Below are 12,018 nucleotides of genomic sequence, written 5' to 3' on the forward strand. Positions count from 1 at the left end.
AGATTGTTTTGACCATTATTGAATGATAACTTGATTGGCCAATTGACAGCCAAAACAAAAACATTGTTAAAAACGAACATTGTTTAATACAGAACATTGTTTTACAGACTGAGTTTACGAATTCCCATTTTCTAAGCCTTAGTAAACTAAGCTTCCCCATGATACGGTTTCCTAAACCCACAAAGTCATAAATTTAGAATATTAAATTTATGGATTTTTTAATTCTAAAAAAAAAAAACAAATCTAATCAATCCTTTATCAATACAAATCTGCTCATCAATAGTTTTATAATACTATAGACTTGAAAAGCTGATATTTTCTATAATATTTTAAAACTTAAAAGTAAAAAAAAAAAATTGTTTGCTCATCAATAATGATCAAATAGCATCAAAATATAAAATATATTCATTTATACAGTACTAGGGTAGTAGCAGATTTAGGTAAAATAAAAAAAATTCATTCATTGTTTCATTACATAATTTCTAAACATTTTCTACCTTTTTTTCATTATTTTCTGTATTTCCCTTAATTAATATCATAATTTTAACCTTTAGTATCATACCATTAGTAAACACTGGCATTTATTTAGATTTTTGTTTTCTGAATTAATACTAAACATTAAGACAAAGTATTTACTTCTTCACATTCTTTTTTTTTTGTTAATTTAAATCCACTACTTCCCTACGTTTTTTAGATCTTATTTAGGTTCACAAACTATATTTATTGTAAAAATAATATTATATGGTCCTATTGCGATAACTTTTTTCGTCGTTAAACGGTAAAAAGTCGATTCTAATAATTATAGCGGCCCGCTATAAATCCCAAAATGCATTGCGCACCGATTGATATTTTTGTTTTTTTTCTGTAATTCACCCACTTTTTGATTGATCGTGAGGCCAAAACTAATGGAAGACTCCTAACTTTTTCAGCAAAAATTTGTATCAACGAAGTCTGGCAAAAAATAGAAAGACAATTAAATGCAACTATACAATGTCAGGCTAGGTATATAGCTAGCGTACGATGTTCGTACGTTACCGATGTTTACCAGCTTAAGGCCTAAAAAACTAAGCCTATAGCTAGGCTAGGCCTAAAGACCATCCACGAGAGGTCATTCGCTGTGAGCTACTTAGGTAGTGCATTATTTCTCACTTTTTATCATAATTTACCATAAAACTTACAATTAGGACAAGGAATGACCTGGTTTAATGTTTTTAAAGTAATATATGTATTATTTTTACAAAATGTCACAAATTGTAGGGAAGTCTTTAACTACATACATCAAATGCATTGTTTGGTGTACACTGATAGTATTAAAGATGATATGAAACGATTTTGAAAATTTAAATAAATTAGTGTTTATGAATCTGTCTAATGTAAATAACTAACACACCAGAAATTAGGTTTAAATACCTCATAAAACTCGAAAAATAAACAAATTAAGTTTTAAAGAAAATCCTCCGGAAAATGGCCGACCAACTTGCACGCCATATTGGTTTTCACGATCGCTCTAAACACACGTACGTCCGATCACTCAGCTGATTTGAAATACCCGCGGTAGTAGCCACGGCAGCCGTTGTTATGTGATTGGTTACTCTTTTTCAACCTAGGCGAATCGTGATTGGTTGATTTAATGCACTTTGACAGAGACACAGCGAGCTTGACGTTTCATGCATGACGACGAAAACAACATGTGCGACACAATCTCACCATCATTATTTTCGCAAGATGCCGAGTGCTTGTTGTATCGGACTGGATCAACACACCCAAATGTTTCTTTTTTTTTATTCCCCGACAAGTTAAAACGCAGTGAAACGTTTAATAAATGGACTGAATTTGTTAAGTTAACTAGAAAGGGGTATGTGTGGAAGCGGACTAACAGAATATGTAGCGCCCATTTTTTAAACGCGGACATCGACAATTTTTTCCATATTTCTGAAATGAAGAAGACGGGGGTGGTGGTAAAGCCGAGACTAAAAACGGATGCTTACCCCACCATAAAAGCTCCGGTAAGTGAGGAAGAAGGCCTACCACCCCAACCCAAAAAACGGAAAGTGCGGCCTCGGACTGCGGCGTGTCGAAGACGCGAGGTTGAAAGGGTAAGAAATATTTTTATAAATTAAAATCCCCTGCGTGGACGGTTGCCTACGTACGTAACGTTGTCGTTCAAATCTAGGCCTAGCCTGATTATACTATCATAATCGTTTGATTTAGTTTATGAAAATAATAATAAAATATTTAAATTAAAATATTTCCTTTTAAATCTGTGGGCCCAGAGGCCCAGACTATCTAGGTAACTATATAGGTCCTCGTTGGTGAACCATTATACATAGGCCTATTATTAGGCCTAGTGTAACCAGGGAGTTGTCCTGGTGTAACACTCTGACCATCATCAGGTCAACAACCCTTCAATCACTATTTCTCCCTACTCCATCTATTAACATTCCTAGTGGTTTTTTCCTATCTCTAAGGGTATGTTCAGACCTACGGAGTTATGCTTTCGTATCACAGCCAAGGTCATATTTTAATGAGCGTCGTATTGGAGCAAAGTGTTCGGATTCATTGCAACGAAGTTGCGTTACAAACGGATATGATGTCACTCGCTGGCGATTAACCAAACTCTAACACACGCATAGACCTACCTTCGTTGTTATTAAAAGTAGTAGTGGTTGGTTTAGGAGTTACAAGCCTAGACCGAACACTTGGGCTCGGCATTATCGATTGGTTGTCAGGCATACAAACCAGCCGATCGTTTTGGGGTTTGGGTTTATATTTGGTCTATGACCTAAAATATCATTTATGGCAGAAAAATGTTCAAATCCCGTACTTGCACCGGCTCCAGATTTATTTACTCGGTCTTTCGCCGCTTTATATGACGACCCCTTCAATTTCGTTTGGATATTAAATCCTTCTTTATGAGGATGGCCCATCTGCTAACGTGTCCGCCATCTCGTTGAACACAGACATCTTGTTGTCGGTGCCTTTACGCCAGTTTTTCACTTCCAACCGATCTCTGAACTCAGGGCTTCCCCACAATGAAATAAGGTATTTTACTTCGGTTTCTCGCCAATGCGCACGCTTCGATGACATTTTAAATTAATTAATATAATAATATTAATAATAATACTGTATAGTGTAACAACAAAAGGTATGATTTTTTCGCACGTTCACCGATCACAACAAATGGATCAGCTTGGCTATACGATGAGGAGCACATGTCACGATGTGATGTGGCGAATATTGTAATTTGATTGGCTAGATATCTAACCTAGGTCATATTCATCGATGCGTGACTTTCGTATTGTAAGCGACGTCCACTAAACTCATACCTTGAGCTTTCGTAGCGTACGAAATATCAGTGTCGTACGAGGTGGCTTCCACTAATCTTTTCCTGGTTCAGACCTATGAACTTGTACGCCGCGTACAATACGAAAGCATAACTCCGTAGGTCTGAACAGGCCCTAAGTACTCTTTGTTCACTGGCCTATAAAAACCCACATCCTTAATCAATTAGTGTTTCCTCCTCATCATCATCAAGGAATGTTCCCCCAGGCTTGGTATGTTAGTTTTAACAAAAACATTTTAAAAGTTTATTTTATAAAATTGTATGACAATTTTTTTAATTCACACCAGTTGATAATTTTAATAATTGTTATTGCTAAGAATACCCAGGTAAGCCATGGAGGTACCTCCATGGAAGCTTGGCCTAGTCTAGACCTGGATACTGGTTAGTTCTGTTTTGTTATCATCAAGGAGCTTTGTTACCAAACAAAGAATGGAAAGTTTCCAACCTATGTATTCTTACTTTTCATTTTATATTTGATTTCAGATTCTGATTGAAGAAGAATTGCCTGGTACATCATCGGTATGTATTTTTTTTTATTATACCTGTATAAAAAGTTGGACCAGTCCCAATTTTAAAATGTGATAACGCATTGAATGCCTTAGTCAAAATTGGTGTAGTCTACCCTTTATTATTAATTATATGGATGTTGAAATATTTAAAATAGTTTACCTGTTAATCTTTTAATCTCTGTGTGTTAAAGCCATTAATTGAAATCATTAGTTGTCTACTTTGTGTATAAAGTAATTAAATTCAGATGTTGGTGAGTATTTACTACTGACCTATTGCATCGATTTATTGATTTGCTCGTTATACAATTGTTTTTAAATATCTACTCAAGTGTGCAATTACTACTGGGGCCTGTTCGTAGGGGTTGAAAATACCAGCTTATTCCCGATTTCCGTTCGCGTGATCCAATTAACTTTTGCCTCAGGCTACAAAAAATTCGAGACAAAATGTTCACCAAATTTGCAGGTTATTTCAGCGATAATCCAATTATACTCGGCCTTCGAGGATAATAAATCTCCGATAGAGGCAATGTGTCAAATTTTGACAAACGTTCGCTGCCTAGGCCCGTCATTTCTCCTACGAAGCTCTTCCATACACGCTTCGAGAGCGATCGTCAGCTGGTGCTGTCCTTGTTGGTGTAGACCGCTTAGGAATACACCCCGCTTAGTAGGCCTAGCTGGTCGGTGGTGTTTCCGTCGTGTAACATTGGGCTCAAATTCTTCGTCAATGAGTAAAATAATGGTCGTCAGGAGAAGGCATATTTCGCCAGGATTATCGGCGTTAAGAGGCATAAGGTTTGTCGCAAGGATAAGCAGTGTAAAAGGTAGCAAGTAATTGTTATTGTAAAGAAAGATCGCGAGTAAAAAATATACAACACGAAACTAGCGTGCGAAAATGGGGTCGTAGGTTGTAAAGACAACTGACCTTTAAACGTAATTTCCGGTTTGTGATTCGTCGATTAAGCATTTAAGCGGTTAAATATTTCAAGTACGAACAACGCTCAATTTATAACCCGAGGCATGGGTGAAATTAAGCGCTTACTTTTACCACCGTACGAACACGACCCTGTACATTTGTTTTTGTTTTTGTTTTTTTTCAATGTAAGTTAATTATGTAAGTTTTATCATCATTTACCCTTTATATGTTGTATATATTTGTATGGACGCACCACCGAAAGGTGTGTGCCACTGATTCGAAAGTGAGTACCAATAAATACTGAATAACTGAGTAAAAATAATCTGGTCACTAGATATGTTGTACTTTTAATCCAGGCCCAAGGACAGTGTCAACAGTCAGCAGGTATTAGATGTTGAAAAATAAACAAAGTCATTGTTTTGTTGGTTATGTAATAATACAGAAATATTAAGTCATGTTAAAATGATCAGTTCTTGTTCATGCATGTTTTTGTGGAGTTAAAGCCCCATTCCCTACGTTTTTTAGATCTAATTTAAGATCACAAACTATATTTAATGTAAAAATAATACTATATGGTCCTATTGCGATAACTTTTTTCGTCTTTAAACGGTTAAAAATGTGAAAAATAAGTCGATTTTAATAATTATAGCGGCCCGCTATAAATCCCAAAATGCATTGCGCGCGGATTGATATTTTTGTTTTTCACCTGTAATTCGCCAACTTTTCGATCGATCGTGAGGCCAAAACAAATGGAAGACTCCTAACTTTTCAGCGAAAATACCAAGTTTTCCCCAATTTGTATCAACGGAGTCTGGCAAAAATAGAAAGACAATTAATGCAGCAACTATACAACGTCAGGCTAGGTATATAGCTAGCGTACGATGTTCGTACGTTACCGATGTTTACCAGCTAGGCCTACAAAACTAAGCCTAGCCAGGCTAGGCCTAAGACCGTCCACGAGAGGTCGATCGCCGCGAGCTACTTAGGTAGTGCATTGTTTCTCACTTTTTATCATAATTTACCATAAAACGTACATTTAAGACAAGGAATGACATGGTTTAATGTTTTTAAAGTTATATATATGTATTATTTTCCAAAAAACGTCCAAAATTGCAGGGAAGGGGTCTTTAATTATTTTTTTTGAAGCCATGTTCTGATCTGTTTTGCATGATTTTACTGTTAATTTCCATCTTTTTTTTCATGAATAGCATGCAGTTCAGTAGACGTTGATCATTTCCATATTTCTATTGCAAACTACTTTGCATGATGATTACATCATAACAATTATACACAGTACAAACACCATACCATTTACTTATATTTTTATCAAATAATTTGTTTTTTTAGAGCATGTACTTAAGCAAGTTTATTAGGGAACATAAACCCCACCGTTACCCCTTTTTAAAAAATTATCTTTTTCATATTTCATGGTACCAAAAACAGACGACGCAGCGGTAACACACAAAATAAATATAAATTTATAATTATATAACTTATATAATTTATTCAGTTTCCTCAAGTTTCGAAGAAACTGGGGGAAGCAGTAATGAAGACGGAGATAAACGTGACATACATTTATACAAAGAAGCGGACAGTAACAGTGACCATGATGATGCGGATCCAAATTACATCCCTCATGAAGGATCATCTGATGAAGAATCACTGTAAGTTAAGCAACCTTCTTGAGTGATGTTTATAAATAAATATATACTGTACATTTATATTATTAAACAAACATTTCTTTTTTGTAGCACTGATAACATAGAATCTGGAGAGACTGTTCGTGGACAGAGGAAATATATTGTAGGTCAGGATGAGCTTCTGACATTGTTTGACAGATGTCGTGAATGTGGAAGTCAAGCCGACAAAAAAGAGAATGTGGAACGGCAGTGGAGGTGATGGCCACTTGCACAAACAGAGCATGTAGACATGTTTTTGAATGGTCAAACCAACCAAAAAGTGAAAATATGTTCCTATTCAACATTTTGTTGTCCGCTGCAATCTTGGTATCGGGTAAGACTTTCAAAAATATTTTTTTGTAATTCAATCTATTTTGATAATTTTTTTTAAAAATAATTATTTATAATCAAAACATACTTCAATCGTATTGACAAAGAATTCTTTTATTTCAAATTGTAGGATGTTGTATTACCAAGTTTTTGAGGGCACTCCGATTTATTAACATCGCTGTTTTTAGTGATCGGACATTTTTTTATCATCAAAAATGGTAAGTTCAACATTTCAATAATGTCTATGTAGCAATCTAATTTTGGAAAAAAATGGGTGTCTATTGATGTTAACAAATTATATGTTGCTATCTGAATTTTTATCTTCAAACAAAGTATTTTACTGTACAAAAATATTACTGAGTAGTGGTGTATTCTTTTTAAATATGTGACATAGTTAACTGAATATTATCTTCAATATATTATTTAGGTATTTGCTGCCAGCCACTTCATGTATATTTGGGGGTCAAAGAGAGAAACACTTTAAAAGTGAAATGAATGTATCTTGCGATATGCGTTGTGACAGCCCCGGTTTCACAGCTAAGTTCGGTACCTACACAACTATCGATACAGACACTCAGAAAGTTTATTCACGTAGAAGTTGTGCAGGTATTTTTTTTTCATTTGTTGTTTATTTATAGCACCTCAAGGCTATAGGTCCAATTTATAAATTAATAAATTGTTAGTTATACAGGTAAAAATAATAATTCAGATATAAAATTCAAAATAAAAAACCTAAATATATCGCAACATTATATTAACCCTTATCTTTATTAGAATCTATGTTATTTTTGTTCATTATTCAAAATTTTTACCCATAAATTTTTCAGCAATTTCTTACAAATTTTAAAGTCATTTATATACAAATTTTACTAATACAGTACACCATAAACTAGACATGCTTTGAAAATAAATAATTTATAAATTTTTACTTAAATATTTCTATTATAGAAAGACGAATGCCCCAATTCACCAGCTATGGAGTTAGAAGGGCTGAAACGAACGCTGTCTGTTCTGCAAGGCTATGGTGTTACAATCAAGCGTCTTGTCTCGGATCGCCATAGTAGTATTGCAGCATTTTTAAAATCCACAACCATCATTCATTACTTTGATGCATGGCACATTGCCAAGGGTAAGTAATATGTCTTAATAGTTATTTTATTCAAATTACCACAAATAAAAGGAATCAATGTATGTCAAATGATGTAAAAAGGTACGACTTTTTTCGTCTTACTGTAATTTTGTTTTTTTTTATATATATTCAGGAATAAAGAAAAAATGCATAAAAGCCAGCAATAACAAAGAATTACTCCATGATGTGACAAAATTGGCAAATGGATACCATCCATTATCAGGATGGTATATTGGATCGGAAATACCACACAAGAAACGGAGGACTTGAATGCCGATGGTGAACTGAGGAAGCAAAAATTCCAAAGCATATATAATCACATACGGGGTATTCATAATCACGAAACCACACTATATCCCAAATGCCTTCATGGAGGGCTGGAACCTCGAGACTACATTCAACCAAGTAAGTTGTAGTATTGATTTTGGTGAAGATTATTGACAGTTTTTTTTTATTTTGCTAAAATTGGTTATCCGCACTTGGCGGATAACCTCTTGTTATTGTCAGGATCTTTTTTTTTTTTTTTTTTTTTTTCTTTATTAGTTATCCGCTTAGTAGCGGATAACTCCTTGTAATCGTCCTGTTTCATCAAATTTTTTTTTTCCTGTATTATACTTCTTTCTTTCTGTCATTTTTGTGCGTCGCGTTTCTCTAAAACGTGTAAACAGAACATATCGTAACTTTGTCAACATATCGACATTTACATGAACTTGTGCACCTCCTATTTTTGAATGACGTCAGAGTTGCGCAACGTGACTTACGCGCGATTTTATGAATTTCAATGATTGATCATAGACTAAAAACCAAACATAATTTTGTTTTGACACTTTGTGAAAATTTAAGTCATATCAAGCGCAAACTTTCTATGGATTAAAAATAGCATGTTTAACAAGAAGTTACGCGCGTACGCGCGTTTAAAACTTTAGAAAGCGAAAAATCAACTTCTGATCAACTTTCTATGCGTTTCATGTCATTTTGAGCATGTCAAAAATTCCCACGCGCGCGAAAATTTTTACGCACGCGGTGCACACGTAGCGTTAAAAACATATTTTTTTCGCGTGATTTATGTTTTTTCAGCCTTTTCTAGTAATGTTACCAAATTTTAAACAATTTCGACTTAAAATTACGTCATACGAGCACGTCGAATTAGATAATTTGCACGCGTTTTTGGTGAAAAAGTTCAAAAATTCGTCCAAATTATGCCTATTTTTAAACATTCATAGATTCTAAACTACATGGGGAACTTTTTTTTAATTACATATTCTGGAAGTTGATGAGTTGTAGATATCGGATCATACATTAATATGGCTAACCGGACATTGTGACGTCATCGTATGGCCACGCGAATATAAAATATAGGATTTTTGTCTCTTTCGTCATAGCTCATCACATTTAATAGAGCGCATCTCCACTTATTCGTTGTCCATTTTCACCCCGATTTTAATATATTCTAGGTCAATCAACTAACTTTTGCATGAATTAAAATTTTTTTAACGTCATCATGCCTAAAAATTTAAATTACTTTGGTCATTAATTTCATCTTTACAGTAAATTTTAATCTGTTATAGCTCGTAAGAATAAAATGTGATAATCACGATTAAAACGTTTTCAGGAAGCTATTGTATTGTAGATACAAAATCATGTGAAAATTGTGCCAATCGAATGTTGTGACGTCATCATATGGCCAGTTATATAAAAAAAGTCGTATTTTCATCTTTTGCGTTATATTTCATTACATTTAAAAGAGCGTGCATCAATATTTCACGTATTCAAATTTCTTCTACACGTTAATATGTTGTTGCTGAGATAATTTCATTCTGAAATTTCTACTTTTGCATTTCATTTTGAAACCGTCAAGATGTTAAAAATTACAACAAAATACGGGTCCCGTAATTTCACCTATTTTACACCGTTTGTGATATGTATACAGATTGTACTGTGTATACTATGTATATGACACAAAATAACAGAATTCAGAAATAACATATCATATTCTTCAGTTCAGGTCATAATGCCTTAATATTTTTCTGTGTGCAATATTCTAACGTATGACGTGCACGTGGCGTTTGTCGAGCGGATAACTAACTCGTCAAAGTGACGAGTTTCATGTCTAGTTCTTCTTTCTTTCCACGATTTTTGTTCGCAGCGTATCTCTAATTCTAGCTAACATAAGATTCTATAACTTTGTCATAAGATTGCCCTGTAGCTGTAGATGTGCAAGAAACTTTTTTTAATGAATTTCGAGTCGCGCAGCGTAAGTTACGCGCGATTTTATGAATTTAAATGATTGATCATAGATTAAAAACCAAAAGTCATTTTGTATTGAAACTTGGTGAAAATTTAAGTTATATAATGCGCAAACTTTCTATGGATTAAAAATGGCATGTTTCACATAAAGTTACGCGCGCACGCGCGTTCAAAATTTCAAAATGCGCAAAATTCATTTCTAATCAACTTTCTACGCGTTTCATGTCATTTTGTGCATTTCAAAAATTCCCACGCGTGCGCAATATTTTTACGCGCGCGTGCGCACGTAGCGCAAAAACGTCTTTTTTTTGCTTGATTTTTGTTTTTTCAGCATTCTCTAGTAATTTTACCAACTTTCAAACAATTTCGACTTAAAATCACGTCATACGAGCACGTAGAATTGGATAATTTGCACGCGTTTTTTATGAAAAAGTTAAAAAATTCGTCAAAATTAGACCTTTATTTAAACAGTCATAAATTCTAAACTACGTGGTGAACTTTTTTTTAAATTACATATTCTGGAAGTAGATGAGTTGTAGATATCGAATCATGCATAAATATGGCTAACCGGACATTGTGACGTCATCGTATGGCCACTCGAATATAAAATATAGGATTTTTGTCTCTTTCCTCGTAGCTCGTCACATTTAATATAGCGCATCTCCACTTATTTGTATTCCATTTCCCCCCATTTGTTTATGTTGTCTAGGTCAATCAATTATCTTTCGCACGATTCACCATTTTAAAAATTGTGATGACGTCATCATGTTCAAAAGCGCCAATAACTTTGGTCACTTATTTTCACATATTCTGCACTGTATGTAGTACGTATACAGTATAGTGTATACTCAGACGTGACGAAAAATAGAGAGCACACTGAAATTGTTTCAATGCCTTAATCGTTTTTCTGCGCGCAATATTCTAACGTATGACGTGCACGTGGCCTTTGCGCTGCGGATAACCTAACTCGTCCGTAGTGACGAGTTCAAATCTAGTTTATATTTTTTTTTTCCAGATTCAAAAGCGGAAGAAGTAGTTTCAAACATCCTGAATTCACCTTATTTGTTGAGATCTATTAAGCAGTTGTCACCGACTATCCAGACCTATTCAAATGAATCGTTTCATCAAATTATTAATCATTTTGCGCCAAAAATGCACCATTTCCGATTTAAGGGCATGCTTGCAAGGTATAATTTGATAGAATAGCATATTGTATAATTTAATGATAGAGAACCAATTAAGTAAGGTCTTTATAATCTATGATTTACACTAATTAAGCCTGAAGCCTTTAACAATCAATGTAATGTGTTGTAATTCTATATTGTGCATTTACTTCAGAACCTACCTTGCAGCCTTGCATTGAGATGTTGGCAGGCCACAAAGGGTCAACAAAAAAGGGGACACAGAACACTCTTTGTGGTATTCCCAGGCAAAAAAGGACTGGATGGCCAAAAAACATCTTGTTGATCCCACATTTGGTAAGGACCAGTTACTATTAATTGTTACTAAGTTATGCCATAATTGAAAGTGTTTGTAAGCAAAATGTGGAACTAATTTATAAAATAGTTAAATATCCTATTACATTAAACAGTAATATGTTTGTCTTTGCAGTTTATGCCATCAACACCATTGAAATGGCGATGTATATGGCCAAAACTAATACAAAAGGATCATATTACACGGCAGAAATGATGTGTGATCCTGGTACAATTACAGAAAAACTGCCAAAACCAGACAAGACAGACTTTGTTGCAAAGTTAATCTCTAGATTTAAGCATTAACTTTACACTGCTTCACAGAACTTGTGTCATAAATTTAGAATATTTTTATTTTATCACTACCTTGATCACTGATTTTATATCTCGGAG

General features: G+C 34.3%; 1 protein-coding gene across 1 annotated transcript in view; it reads right to left on the minus strand.

The window, feature by feature from the left end:
• LOC140050931 (uncharacterized) overlaps positions 1 to 12,018 on the minus strand; it is a 69,786-nt gene that overhangs the window by 8,946 nt on the left and 48,822 nt on the right. The window lies entirely within an intron of this gene.

The sequence above is a fragment of the Antedon mediterranea genome, chromosome 6, assembly GCF_964355755.1.
Source record: "Antedon mediterranea chromosome 6, ecAntMedi1.1, whole genome shotgun sequence".
Lineage (NCBI taxonomy): Eukaryota > Metazoa > Echinodermata > Crinoidea > Comatulida > Antedonidae > Antedon > Antedon mediterranea.